Source organism: Hemitrygon akajei, chromosome 6, assembly GCF_048418815.1.
Source record: "Hemitrygon akajei chromosome 6, sHemAka1.3, whole genome shotgun sequence".
NCBI classification, from domain to species: domain Eukaryota; kingdom Metazoa; phylum Chordata; class Chondrichthyes; order Myliobatiformes; family Dasyatidae; genus Hemitrygon; species Hemitrygon akajei.
This window is the reverse complement of record NC_133129.1, coordinates 70,086,592-70,100,446: the sequence shown is the minus strand read 5'-3', so window position 1 is coordinate 70,100,446 and position 13,855 is coordinate 70,086,592. Positions and strand designations below refer to the sequence as shown.

Genomic DNA, 13,855 nt, shown 5'->3' with positions numbered 1-13,855 from the left:
GCAACTTTTCTAAAGCTCTTCTATTAATATGAGTAAAGGCACAGAAGTGATGTTAGCAAATCAAATTACGGGTGACACTTGGGCACCATGCATCCACATCTTTAATCTTCCATTGCCCTATTCTCCAGTTTTCTCCCCCAATTCTTCTGGATCTTTTTAAAGTCATGGGATTACTTTTAACCCCAGGGAGAGTATTCCAGATCCCCTTCCAGATCTTTTGGCAATAGCTTTGACTCTATGGGATTCAGAGTGGATACTGCCCCACTTTCTAGCCAAGAGTGTATTCCCCCAGCTGCTAACAAGAAAATTTGTTAACTTGAAAATCTGTGTTTGGTCATGACCTGAATTTCTTGGTCCCACAAAAAGTCTTAATATTATTTCAATCTTTCTCACCCGAGTAAAAGTCCTTTGTAAAGCCTCCAAGAACTTAACAGCTTTCCTCGTCTCATACACAGAATTGCATACAATACACATCAGAAGTCTAAAATATCATTTACAGGATTCAAGCTTCATACTTCTGTTTCTCTATTTTGCCACATAAACCAGAATAAGAAAGTACATTGTTTTATCTTAATATAGTAGAGAATCACAGAAACAAGCCCTTCAGCCCATCTAGTCTATGCTGAACTACTTAAATGACCAGCACCCAAACTATATCTATCCAAATGTCTCTTAACTTTTGAAATCAAGCTCACATGCACCACTTGTGCTGACAACTGGTTCCACACTTGTATGGCACTCAGTGAAGAAGTTTCCACTCATGTTCCTCTTAAACTTTTCACCCTTAACCCATGACGTTGAATTGTAGTCTCACTCAAATCTCAGTGGAAAAAGCCCACTTACATTTACCCAATCTACACCCCTCATAATTTGGTATACCTCTATCAAATCTTCCCCCAATCTTCTACATTCCAAGGAATGAAATTCTAACCTGTTCAAACTTTCCCTACATCTCAGGTTCTCCAATCCTTGTTAATTTTCTCTGTACTCTTTCAAACTTCCTTGCATCTTTCCTGTTGGTAGGTGACTAAAATTGCACACAATACTTCAAGTTAAGTCTCACCAATGTCTTATACAACTTCAACATAACATCCACCTGTCATTTTTCAGCCCCTTTTTCCAGCTTGTCCACATCCTGCTGCAAGCTCCAATAGTCTTCCTCACTGTCCACAACCTGCCACAATCTTGGTGTCATCCTCAGGTTTACTGATTCAGATAACCACATTATCATCCAGATCATTGAGATCGATGACAAACAACACCAATCCGTGCAGCACTCCACTAGTCACAGGACACCAGTCAGAGAGGCAATTATCTACTACCACACTCTGGCTTCTCCCACAAAGCCAATCTCTAATATACTACCTCATCTTGAATCCCGAGCAATTGCCTCATACGGGACCTTGTCAAATGCCTTGCTTAAGTCCATGTAAACAACATTCACTGCCTTGCCTTCATCAACCTTCCTTATAACTTCCTCTAAAAAAAACATTAAAACTGGTTAGACAAGACCTACCACACACAAAGCTATGCTGACTATCCTTAATCAGTCCAACTCTAGACAAGTGCTCATATGCAGTCCCTTAGAATACCTTCCATAAGAGCATAAGAAATAAGAGCAGGATAGGCCATCTGGCCTGTCGAGCCTACTCCGTCATTCAATAAGATCATGGTTCATCTGACCATGGACTCATTGCCAGCTACCTGCCTTTTCCCCATAACCCTTAATTCCCCTACCATTCAAAAATCTATCTAACCTTGTCTTAAATATACAGAGGCATGCAAAAGTTTGGGCACCCTGGTCAAAATTTCTGTTATTGTGAATAGTTAAGTGAGTAGATGATCTCCAAAAGTCATAAAGTTAAAGATGAAACATTCTTTTCAACATTTTAAACAAGAGTAGTGTATTATTTTCATTTTGTACAATTTTAGAGTGAAGAAAAGGAAAGGAGCACCATGCAAAAGTTTGGGCACCCCCAAGAGATTTGAGCTCTCAGATAACTTTTACCAAGGTCTCAGACCTTAATTAGCTTGTTAGGGCTATTGCCTGTTCACAGTCATTGTTAGGAAAGGCCAGGTGATGCAAATTTCAAAGCTTTATAAATACCCTGACTCCTCAAATCTTGTCCCAACAATCAGCAGCCATTGTCTCATCAGCAGCTGCCTAGCACTCTGAAAATTAAAATAAATGATGCCAACAAAGCAGAAGGTTATAAGAAGACAGCAAAGTGTTTTCAGGTAGCCGTTTCCTCAGTTCATAATGTCATTAAGAAATGGCAGTTAACAAGGAACAGTGGAGGTCAAGTTGAGGTCTGGAAGACCAAGAAAACTTTCCGAGAGAACTGCTCGTAGGATTGCTAGAAAGGCAAATCAAAACTGCCAATTGACTGCAAAAGACCTTCAGGAAGATTTAGCAGACTCTGGAGTGGTGGTGCACTGTTCTACTGCGCAGCGACACCTGCACAAATATGACCTTCGTGGAAGAGTCATCAGAAGAAAACCTTTCCTGCATCCTCACCACAAAATTCAGCATCAGAAGTTTACAAAGGAATATCTAAACAAGCCTGATGCATTTTGGAAACAAGTCCTGTGGACTGATGAAGTTAAAATAGAACTTTTTGGCCACAATGAGCAAAGGTATGTTTGGAGAAAAAATGGTGCAGAATCTCATGAAAAGAACACCTCTCCGACTGTTAAGCACGGGGGTGGATCGATCATACTTTGGGCTTGTGTTTCAGCTAGCGGCACAGGGAACATTTCACTGGTAGAGGGAAGAATGAATTCAATTAAATACCAGCAAACTCTGGAAGCAAACATCACACTGTCTGTAAAAAAAAAAGCTGAAGATGAAAAGAGGATAGCTTCGACAACAGGATAATGATCCTAAACACACCTCAAAATTCACAATGGACTATCTCAAGAGGCACAAGCTGAAGGTTTTGCCACGGCCCTCAGTCTCCTGACCTAAACATCATCGAGAATCTGTGGATAGACCTCAAAAGAGCAGTGCATGCAAGACGGCCCAAGAATCTCTCAGAACTAGAAGCCTTTTGCAAGGAAGAACAGGTGAACATCCCCCAAACAAGAATTGAAAGACTCTTAACTGGCTACATAAAGTGTTTACAAGCTGTGATACTTACCAAAGCGGGTGTTACTAACTGCTGACCATGAAGGGTGCCCAAACTTTTGTTTCGGGCCCCTTTCCCTTTTGTTATTTTGAAACTGTAAAAGATGTTAATAAAAAAGTAATCTTGCTTAAAATATTAAAGAAATATGTCATCTTTAACTTTATGCCTTTTGGAAATCAGGTCATCTTTTACTCGCTTAGCTATTCACAGTAACAGAAATTTTGACCAGAGGTGCCTAAACTTTTGCATGCCACTGCACTTACTGAGGTAACCTCCACTGCTTCTTTGGGCAGAGAATTCCATATATTCACCACTCTTTGGGAAAAGCAATTCCGCATCTCTATCCTGAATTTACTCCCTCGAATCTTGAGTAACTTTCGCATCAGGCTCACTGGCCTATGAATCTCCTGTTTAAGTTTTAGAGCCTTTCTTAAACTGCAGAACATTAGCTATCCTCCAATCCTCTACTACTTCACCTGTCAATAAGGATGATTCAAATATCCCTGCTTGGGTACCTGCAATTTCTGCACTAGCTTCACACAGGGTCCAAGGGAACACGCTGTCAGGCCCTGGGGAGTTATCTACCCTAATTTGCCTCAAGACAGCAAACACCTCCTTCTCTGTATAGGGTCCATGACCTCGCTGCTGCTTTGCATCACTTCCACATCCGCCTCCCAAGAAAATACAGATTCAAAAACTGTATCCCCATTCTCTTTTGGTTCCACACAGATTGCCATTCTGATCTTCCAGAAGACCTTGCAATCCTTTTGCTCTTAACATATCTATAGAAGCCCTTGGGAATCTCTTTCACTTTAGTTGCTAGGGCAACTTCATGCCTTCTTTCATCCCTCCTGATTTCTGACTTACCGGTAAGTGTTCTCTTGCACTTCTTAAATACCTAATTTGTTACTACCTGCCTATACCTGTTGTTTACCTCCTCTCTTTTTCTCAACCAGGGCCTCAATACCTCTTGAAAATCAATTTTCCCTAAACCTGTTACCTTTATCTTTTATTCTGACGGGCACATTCAATATTTCTACTCTCAATTTCACTTTTGAGGACCAGAAGACCTTTGCCAGAAAACAGCCTGTCCCGATCCACACTTGCCAGATCCTTTCTGATAACATCAAAATTAGCCTTTCTTCAATTTACAATCTTAACCCATGGACCAGACATATCTTTTTGCTTATTTACTTTGAAACTAATGGCATTATGATCACTAGGTGCAAGATGCTGCTCTACATAAACTTCAGTCACCTGCCCGGTCTCATTCCCTAACAAGAGATCAACTATTGCACAATCTCTTTGGGACTTCTACATACTGATTAAGGAAACCTTCGTAAACACATTTGGCAAACTTTATCCTATCTAATCATTCTATAGTATAAAGTCCCTGTCAATATGTGGGAAGTTAAAATCACCTACTATAACAACCTTGTGTTTCTTGCAAAAATCTACACTCACTCTCAAAAACTAGCAGCACTACCCTTTGCTCATTAATCCCTCACACTCTGTCACTTCTAAAAGAACAGAACCCTACGATATTGAGCTGCCAGTCCTGCATCTCCTACAAGCAATTCTCACTACTGGCTACAATATCACAATTCCAGATATTGATCTATGGCCTGAGCCCCTCTGCCTTTCCAGTGTATTTCTTATACTGAAATACACGCAGCTCAGAACATTAGCCACACCTTGCTCAACCTTAGTTTCCTGACTTTGACGGAGGCCTTAAAAACATCTGTCTTCACAACCTCTCCACTACCTGTTCTGGCACTCTGGTTCCCATCCTCCTGCAACTCTTGATTAAACCCCTCCCCCCCCCCCAATGCAGCATTAGCAAACCTTCCCGTTATGATATTAGTCTCCCTCCAATTCAGATGCAAATTGTCTTTTTTTGTACAGGTCCTGCCTTCCTTGGAAGAGAGCCAAAATCTGATGCCATTCTCCTATACCAATTCCTTATCCACATGTTAAACCGTATGATCTTCCTATTTCTGACCTCACTGGCAAGTGCCACGACCCTAGAGGTCCTGTCTTTTAACTTAGCATCTAACTCCTTGGACTCACTTTGCAGAACCTTGTCACCCTTCCTACCCATGACATCCACATGGACTACGACCTCCGATTGTTCACCCTCCAACTTAATGCTGAGGACTCGATCCAAGATGTCCCAGAGCCTGGTACCTGGGAGGCAACATACCATCTGGAATCTCATTCTTATCCACAGAACCTACCACCACAGGTCACCTCTTCTTCCCCCCTTCCCTTCCAAGTCAGAGAGCCAGATACCTGATCACTAGGCCATTCCCTAACCCCCCCCCCCCCCCGCACCCAAACAGTATCCGAAGCAATATATCAATGGTTGAGGGGGCTGGCCACAGGAATACTCTGCACTGGCTTTTAACCCCCTTCCCCTTCCTGTCACCCAGTCTTCTGTGTTCTGCACTTTGGGTGTAACTACCTCTGTATACGTCCCATCAGCTCCCCAGCCTCCCAAATGATCCTGAGTTCATCCAGCCCCAATTTCTTATCAAGGAGTTTTAGAAGCTACAGATGAATGCACTTCTCGCAGGTGAAGACGTCAGGGACATTGAAGGTCTCCCTGTCTTCCCACATTGCACAAGAGGAGCATTCAACTATCCTGCCTGACATCCCCTCTGTTTAACAGTGCAAATATAAAGGAAACAATAAATAAACTAGAAAAAATAACTTACAGCTTTTTTTTAAAATCATCTTTCACTCAAGCCTCGAAGAGGTAAAGCCTCAAATAACCACGATGTTTAATAAATAACAATATGTTTGAAGTGTTGCATTTATGAACATCATGGTCTGTCCTTCTTTAAAACTTCTTTAAAACCTTCTTTTAAAAAGATACAGTATACTATCTTTCACCTTTAATCTTCCTGAAGTACAACAGTCCGCCTTCTCTATATCTGAACTTCTTTTACCATACTTGAGTAGTTCACAATCCTGAAGGCTACAACCATCTCCTTTGCTATCCGCTGAGTTTTATATCACCCAAGAACTTTACCTCCGAACACAGAACTCAGGTGCAGGAGTAGGCCACTCTATCGATTAAGCCTGTTCTTCTGTACAATAAAATCAAAAGGCCAATCAAGATTCAAAGTACAAAGTACATATGCAGTATACAACACTGAGATTTATCTTCCCCATAGACAGCCATGAAACAATGAAAAACCATGGAATCCAAAGAAAAACATCAAATTACCTCCCATACGCAAAAAAACCCAAATCTCATAAACAGCAACAACAACAAAAAAAACAATATAGAACACAAAATGAAGGAGTCCAGGATCATTCGGCTCAGTTCAGTATTCGGTATCTCAGGCCGCCCTGATTCAAAATTACCCAAAATAGCAACAAGAAAAAAAAAGGAGCAGCCAGAAAAATATCATAACATGAACTGGACATCAAGCCACAAACCATGTTGATTAAACCTTGCTCAAGACCCCAGAACTACAGCACTGTCCTCCGACAGCATTGAGAAAGAGTGAGACCGTTACACGCAGACACCTTCTGGCAGCAGCGAGCAAGAGTCTAGTAGACAGCTCACCTTCTGCACTTACCTCAATGATTTCAATCTTCCACAGCATTTTAACTGGCAAAAAATGGAATCAATCATGGCTTGTGCCCCATCTTCAGGCTACTTGGTCTTGAGGCCTCATAGAGCCCTCTCAGCAACAGCAAAGCATCAGATTGCTCAATCAGCCCAAAAACACATCACCAAAATGTAGATCACAGGCTCCAACAGCAGCCGAACCACATTTGAAAGAAAACTATGCAAAAGTAGTGAAATAAGTAGTTTTGTGAACCATCTGGTTGAAACCCCCAAAATCCAGTCGACACATTTCATCCTCTTGTGCAAAGACAAAATTCTATTCCTTAGTTTGAGTTCAAATAATACCGTTTGGGCAATAACTAGGTTATATCAATCCCCTCATTATCAATGAGGCAGAAATAAGAATTCAAGCATCCCTTTCTCCAATTTTTCAAGATCTTAGTGATGAAATTTTTGTCCACTTGTACATCTCTGAATTTTGATGTTCTGGAGCTTCAGGGCCCAGGTCTAGAATTCTGCCTCCTTGAAGAAGCCTTTGGTTATTGGTTTAAAATCTTCAAAGGCCATGACAAATTCTGCTTGATAAGAGATTCGGCAGATGATTCTTTGTGAAAAGGTGATCTATGCAAAACATCTATGCTTAACTACTATCACTCTGAGCATTTATCTGCTGTCAAACAGATGTTAGTCTGAAGTCAATGTCTTTCACTTACAACAAATTCACAAAATAGGACGTCCTAAGGACTCTTTTACTTATGTTACAGAATTCATTAAGCAGCATTTATTTATCAGCTTGCATCAGTGAAAGCTTAGAGGAAATCCAGTATCTTCTGCAGAGCTATTTTTAGGATGAAGCACGGGACTGTATTAAAACTTGCTCCTATACTAATTGCAAGCAGTATGCTTCAAATAAAAATCTGAATGACCTTGTGCTGTGCAATATAAAACAATCTGTCAACAATGCATCAATATGAAGATCATCAAGATGATTAAAGTTCACAGACATATTTCAACTGATTAATAAAACTGCATTCAGAAAAAGCGATTTCCCAATCACAAAGCGTAATTGCACTGGATAAAGAACTGCGCCAAACAAGCTTGTTTGAACTCATAATTGACATGGTCCACAAGTTGTAAATGAATTTTATTAGAACTACCTTTTGCAATAATTTAAGTCAGCAAACTCACAGAATATTGGTCACAGGTACACACATCCTGCATGGATCAATATGCATAATTGACAGGGCTGACATCCTACTTTTCTTTCTAGCAAGTATGCTGATGACTTGTATTAGAAGCATTTGAAAAATATTTAAAAGGCAAACACAGATAAAATCCAACAGTCCTGGCATAATACATTGCTGATAACTGGGCTGCTAATGGGGAAGGGTAGCGGCTGAGGAAACACAGTTGGATGACATTAGAGCTCAGGTGATCCATAGTACAACCAGAGCTCTCCAATGAGAGCTGAACATTGCTATCAATATTACTGTTTTCGCAATACACAAAACATAACACGTAAACATAACAGCATGAAAATTGAGCTATATCATAGAAGCCACCATTACTCATCAAGTTTACTAAAAGCAAGTGCAGTTTTCACATGGCTAACACCTCTAGGCACATTTGACACTGGAGTATGGGAAATACTGGGGTAAATGATCAAAGCTCAGATAACAGAGGTAGATTGTGAGAAGTAAACAGGCTTAGGGGTGGAGAGAATTATGGTGCCCACAAATCAGGCAGCTAAAGACACTTCATGCAGAGGTGGAGCTACAACGGGGAGGAGAGGGGATAAGAATATAAAAGTAAACAAAATCGAAATAAAAAATCCAGAAGTTATATAGTTTAAGTGGTTAGTGACACATGAAAAGATAGGTTTACAGAGGAAGTCAAAAACAAAAATCAAAGTTTTAACAATGGGCCGAGTCAGCAAGATGAGCAAATTTGAATACTGTTGAATGAGTTTTGGATGAAGCCAAGTTAATGGACATGGAAAATGACGGGCTGATCAGAAGAGTGCAGCAATAATACATAACCAAGAAGCTGAGCAATAAAGACTCCCAACTTTGCAGTATTCTCTTACATTAGGACTAGGCTGCAGTCCAGGTCAGTTAGAGAAGGTAAACATCAACCACTTTGGTACCTCAAGTACCTATCAGGAAAGGAGTACTGGATTTGACTGTAACAAGGTGCTAGGAGAACTCTGAGTCAAGTGGTATCTGTGGAAGAAAAGAAATAGTTGAATTTTCAGGCCAAGTGTGGAAAGGCCAAAGAGAAGGGTTGATGAGAAAGGATTCCAAGCTGATTGGTGGACTCTGGAGGGATGCAAGATGACAGGCAGGAGAGGTGAGTGGGTAGAGTTGGAAGACAAGTAAATGATAGAGGCAGACAAGGTCCTTTCTCTCCACTTCCTTTCTCTTTATACTAGACATCTTGCCTGGCCACTCTTAGTCCTACTGCAGGTTTTCAACCCAAAACATCAACAACTTCTTTCTTTCTACAGATGGTTCTTAACCAACTGAGTTCCCCAGCACCTGTTTTGCTGCTCCAGATTCCAGCATATGTAGTTGTTTGCATCTCCATTGAATTTGGCTGTGTTGACTTGTAGTTCTGATCTGCAGATGGTTATCAGAAAGAATACACTACACAATGCAGGCATTGAATGTTTGAAATTATATAAATCTCAAGTACAAATATTAATCAACACACCTGAACAGTTTGCAACAACAGATGCAGATTTAATAATTTTTACCTTGCAATACATATTTGCTACAACAGAAAATGTAAACACTATTTATTGAATGCTCAAGTATCTGACAAATTTATCCTGACTCTGCTACATATCATTATCACACTTATCCATATGTATTTATTTATATATCATATCCATATATATGTATTATATACAAATCACTCCATAATGTACTGGTTAGGCACAGGAGTACATTCACAGAGACTCATTCCACCGCGATGCAACACAGAGCGTCATAGAAAGTCATTCCTGCCTGTGGCCATCAAACTTTACAACTCCTCCCTCGGAGTGTCAGACACCCTGAACCAATAGGCTGGTCCTGGACTTATTTCCACTTGGAATAATTTACTTATTATTAAATTATTTATGGTTTTATATTGCTATACTTCTACACTATTCTTGGTTGGTGCGACTGTAACGAAACCCAATTTCCCTTGGGATCAGTAAAGTATGTCTGTCTGTCTTATTAGTTCAAACATGCACAAATCTATTTGGAAGACTCAGTTATATCTTCAAGAATTTTTCTAGTCTACATAATTTTTAAATTTCACTTTCATATAAGATATCTGATTCACATAAGATTCCTACAAAATAAAATTACATCATTGAACCACTACTGAAAGTTTTACAATTCACTAGCTTATTTAAATCCCTGTCTCTTTTTGCCAGACTGCTGTTGCTGATACAAGCAAATACTAAATACAATTCACCAGTAACCCTTCCAAATAACAAAATATAAAAAACAAGAAACATTGTTACCATGTGGCTAATGACTATTATGTAGCATTGAGGCAGTGTTTAGTTTATAGTTTTAGGTCTACTGCAAACAAATTTAAACTAGAAAATAAACAAAAGATGCATTTTATGTAAGGAGCTGACTTAACATTATTGTGCTATGGGACCATAAATAAAACATGCAAGTTCTGCCAGGAATGTGTGATAAACATTAGTTTGTGCTGTACCTCATATCCAGAATCTGCTTATGTTTAATTGACCTGTGCACTGGCACTGTAGATAAAACAATTCCATAAAAGCCAATCAAGGTCTGGCCATCAAACACTGCTTGTCACATAAAATTAAAAATTAAGTGGTTTATCTTTTCTATGTAGTAGTAGCAGCAGCATTCTGGTGAAAAGTCCTGTCAACAAAATGCAAACAAACTTCAAACAGTGTTCCTGTTGCTATTGAAAATGAAATGTCAAAATTTTAACTGGTGCTTTAAGATCTGCTCTTAGTTATCCATGAGAAAGTAAAACAACATACATATTAAAATATCCTAGCAATTGAAACAAAAACTGATACAAAATTAATAGGGGAAAAAAAGACAGCCTTCAGTTTCACCAGCGGGGCACACAATTACAAACAGATTCAGATATGAATTAACATGAACCACATTTCATTTCTGTCATTTATTGTTCTGTGATTGCAAACATTTAATTCTTGCCAATAATAATACTTAACAAGATTTTAAAAGTTTCATCAATTTACATTTAAGCAAAAATAACATTTACGGTACTCAAATTAGTTATTACCAAATGTTGTAGCCATAATTAATTTAGACACAGTAATCACAGCCAAAGTAATGATTTTTTAAAGACACCGAGAAAATTGCCAATGTAAACATACATTTGCGTATAATTTAAATTACATATGAAAATAGCAGTCAGATTTGGAAAGTGAAAACAAGAATGCTGGATGGTCTCTATTAAGACAGATGGCCGCATGCAACTGAGATAACGTGTTCACAGTTTGTTTGTACATAGCACGGTGATCCCTGAGCAGCAGAGGGGAGAGTGGCAAAGAAAACAGATTGCGTATATCATAAGCACAAGAGATTCTGCAGATTCTGCTGGAAATCCAGGGCAATAAATATATTGTTGGAGGAACTCAGCAGGTCAGGCAGAATGTATGGAAATGAACAAACAGTTGATCTTTTGGGTAGAGACCCTTCTTCAGGACTGAAAAAGGGGAAAGATGCCACAACAAAAAGGTGGGGGGAGGGAGAAATAAGACCCCTTTAATAGATGGGAGGTGAAGCCAGGTAGGTGGGAAAGGTAAAGGGTTGGAGAAGAAGGAATCTGATAGGAGAGGAGATTGGACCATGGGAGAAAGGGAAGGAAGGGCACCAGGGGGAGGTGACTGGCAGGTGAGGAGAAGAGGCAATAAGTTAGAGTGGAGAATAGAAGAGGAGGGAAGGGGGAGGGATAATTTTTTTACTGGAAGGAAAAATCAATGTTCATGCCATCAGGTTGAAGACTACCTGGATGGAAATGAGGTGTTGTTCCTCCACCCTGAGAGTGGACTCATTATGGCAAAGAGGCCATGGAGCAGCATGTCAGAATGGGAATGGGGATAGGCATTAAAATGATTCGCTTCCAGTAAATTCCACTTTGGGCAGGTGGTGCATAGGTGCTCGATAAACTGGTTCCTAATTTGTCGGGTCTTACCAATGAAGAGGAGGCCTGATTGGGAAAACTGGATACAATAAACAACCCCAACAGAGTCACAGGTGAGGTGTTGCCTCACTTAGAAGAGCTGTTTGGGGCTCTGAATGGAGGCAAGGGAGGAGTTAAATGGGCAGGTGCAGCATTTCTGTCTCTTGCAGGGATATGTGCCAGGAGGGATATTAGTGGGAGGGATGAAGGGCAAGGGAATCATGGACAGAGCAATCCCTGCGGAAAGTGGGGAGGAGGTAAAGATGGATTTGGTGGTAGGATCCCATTGAAGATGGTAGAAGTTACAATGAATGATGTATTGGATGCCAAGGTTCACAGGGTAGTAGGTGAAGATACCAGGAACTCTATTCCTACTAAGGCAGTGATAGGCAGTGATAAGGTGCACGCAAATGTCCGAGAAATGGAGAAGCGGGTGAGAGCAGCACCAATGGTAGTGGAAGGGAAACCACATGAGAGGTCTCTTTCTCCTCACCTCCCACTGGTGCCCCTCCTTCCCTTTTTCCTATGGTTCACTCTCCTCTCCTATCAGATTATTTTTCTCCAGCCCTTAAATCTTTCCCACTTACCAGGCTTCATCTATAACCTTCTAGCTCGACCTCCTTCCCCTCCAACCACCTTTTCATTCTATCGTCACCCCCTTCCTTTCCAATCCTGAAGAAGGTTCTCATTCACCCTAAACGACGTCTGTTTAATCATTTCCATAGATGCTGCTAGACCTGCTGAGTTCCACCAGCATTTTACATACATCGTCCCGGTGTGATACAAATCAGGTATCAAGTTACATACTCTGCACATGGTTGAATACTATTATGTTACGTGTTTCTTAGCGAAAACAAATCTGAAAAGCTATACTCACAAAACTAGATACGATTGCGAGTGAATCATTCACACACGCAGCTCACTGTACGCAAACTGTACATTTGACTTTAAATACTTTAAAGTAAAATATCCAGTTTCTTACAGAGAAACATAACTATGAGCTAATCTTTACACTTACGGATGCATTCTGCTTAATTATCTACTTCTACGTAACAATTCAACCTGCCTGTATACGGTGCTCGATGCATAGTGATACAGTGTAGATATTCAGGCACGCACATAGTATTTATGGTCGGTTCTGTATAGGTCTGCTCACATTCCCTGCAAACTGATTGGGCAAAAAGCAAGGGAAAATGTGGCTGTGCCACTGTGTGTATGTGAATGAGTGAGTGAGGGTGGGGGCAGTAAAGTGGGAAGGGGAAGAAGACGGGCCCGGGGGTGACGGCACATCGGGTCTCGGGCCGCCCCCCACTCTCATTGTTTCATCACCGATAGGGCGGGTGGCAATGCGCAGACTCCGGCGCCGCAAACAAGAGACACAAAGGAAACCTAATAAATAAAGAGCGGTGGCGACGGTGCGTTTGGCCGGCCCTCGGCCTAGGGCGGCCAGCCGCATACCCGTTCCTCTCAACCTGCACCCACCTGCACCTCGGCATCCATAGGAGCAGCCCGCGTCCCGCTCTTCGTCCCTCGCTTTCTCGGTTGTCAACCGCGTGTGTATGCCCAGTTTCCTCGGTGTAGGACCCCCAACGCCGACTCGTCGCCTGGCAGAACAGCGGCGACTGCCCGGCTCCTCGATCCCACCGCCGTCGTCGCGGTTTTTTTTATTTTCTCCCAGCGAACGGGACGGAACACAACACAGAGCCCGACGGATTGCACGGACCCTTCCCGACAGCACCGGAAATGTGCTCCAGAGGAGCAGGGAGAGTGCGGCAGCGAACTCCTTCCTCCCTTCTTGCCGCCCAGTCCTTCGTCCCACTACGACCACTCCGCATTTGTACCTGTACCTGCTCGGTATTTCCCGGCGCGCCTCCGCACCTGTGCTCGAGCCGAGCCCCGGAGACGGCGTTTGCGGGACAATCAGCAGAGCAGCTAGGAGCCCTAATGGCGTGCA

At 41.4% G+C, this 13,855-nt stretch overlaps 1 protein-coding gene across 2 annotated transcripts in view; it reads right to left on the bottom strand.

The window, feature by feature from the left end:
* LOC140729157 (uncharacterized protein KIAA1958) overlaps positions 1-13,521 on the bottom strand; it is a 119,151-nt gene extending 105,630 nt beyond the window's left edge. For both annotated transcript variants that reach the window (XM_073048611.1, XM_073048608.1), the window contains exon 1: positions 13,384-13,521. The gene's annotated coding sequence lies outside the window, so the exon portion shown is untranslated. The remainder of the gene's footprint in view (positions 1-13,383) is intronic.
* Between the last annotated feature and the right edge of the window lie 334 nt (positions 13,522-13,855).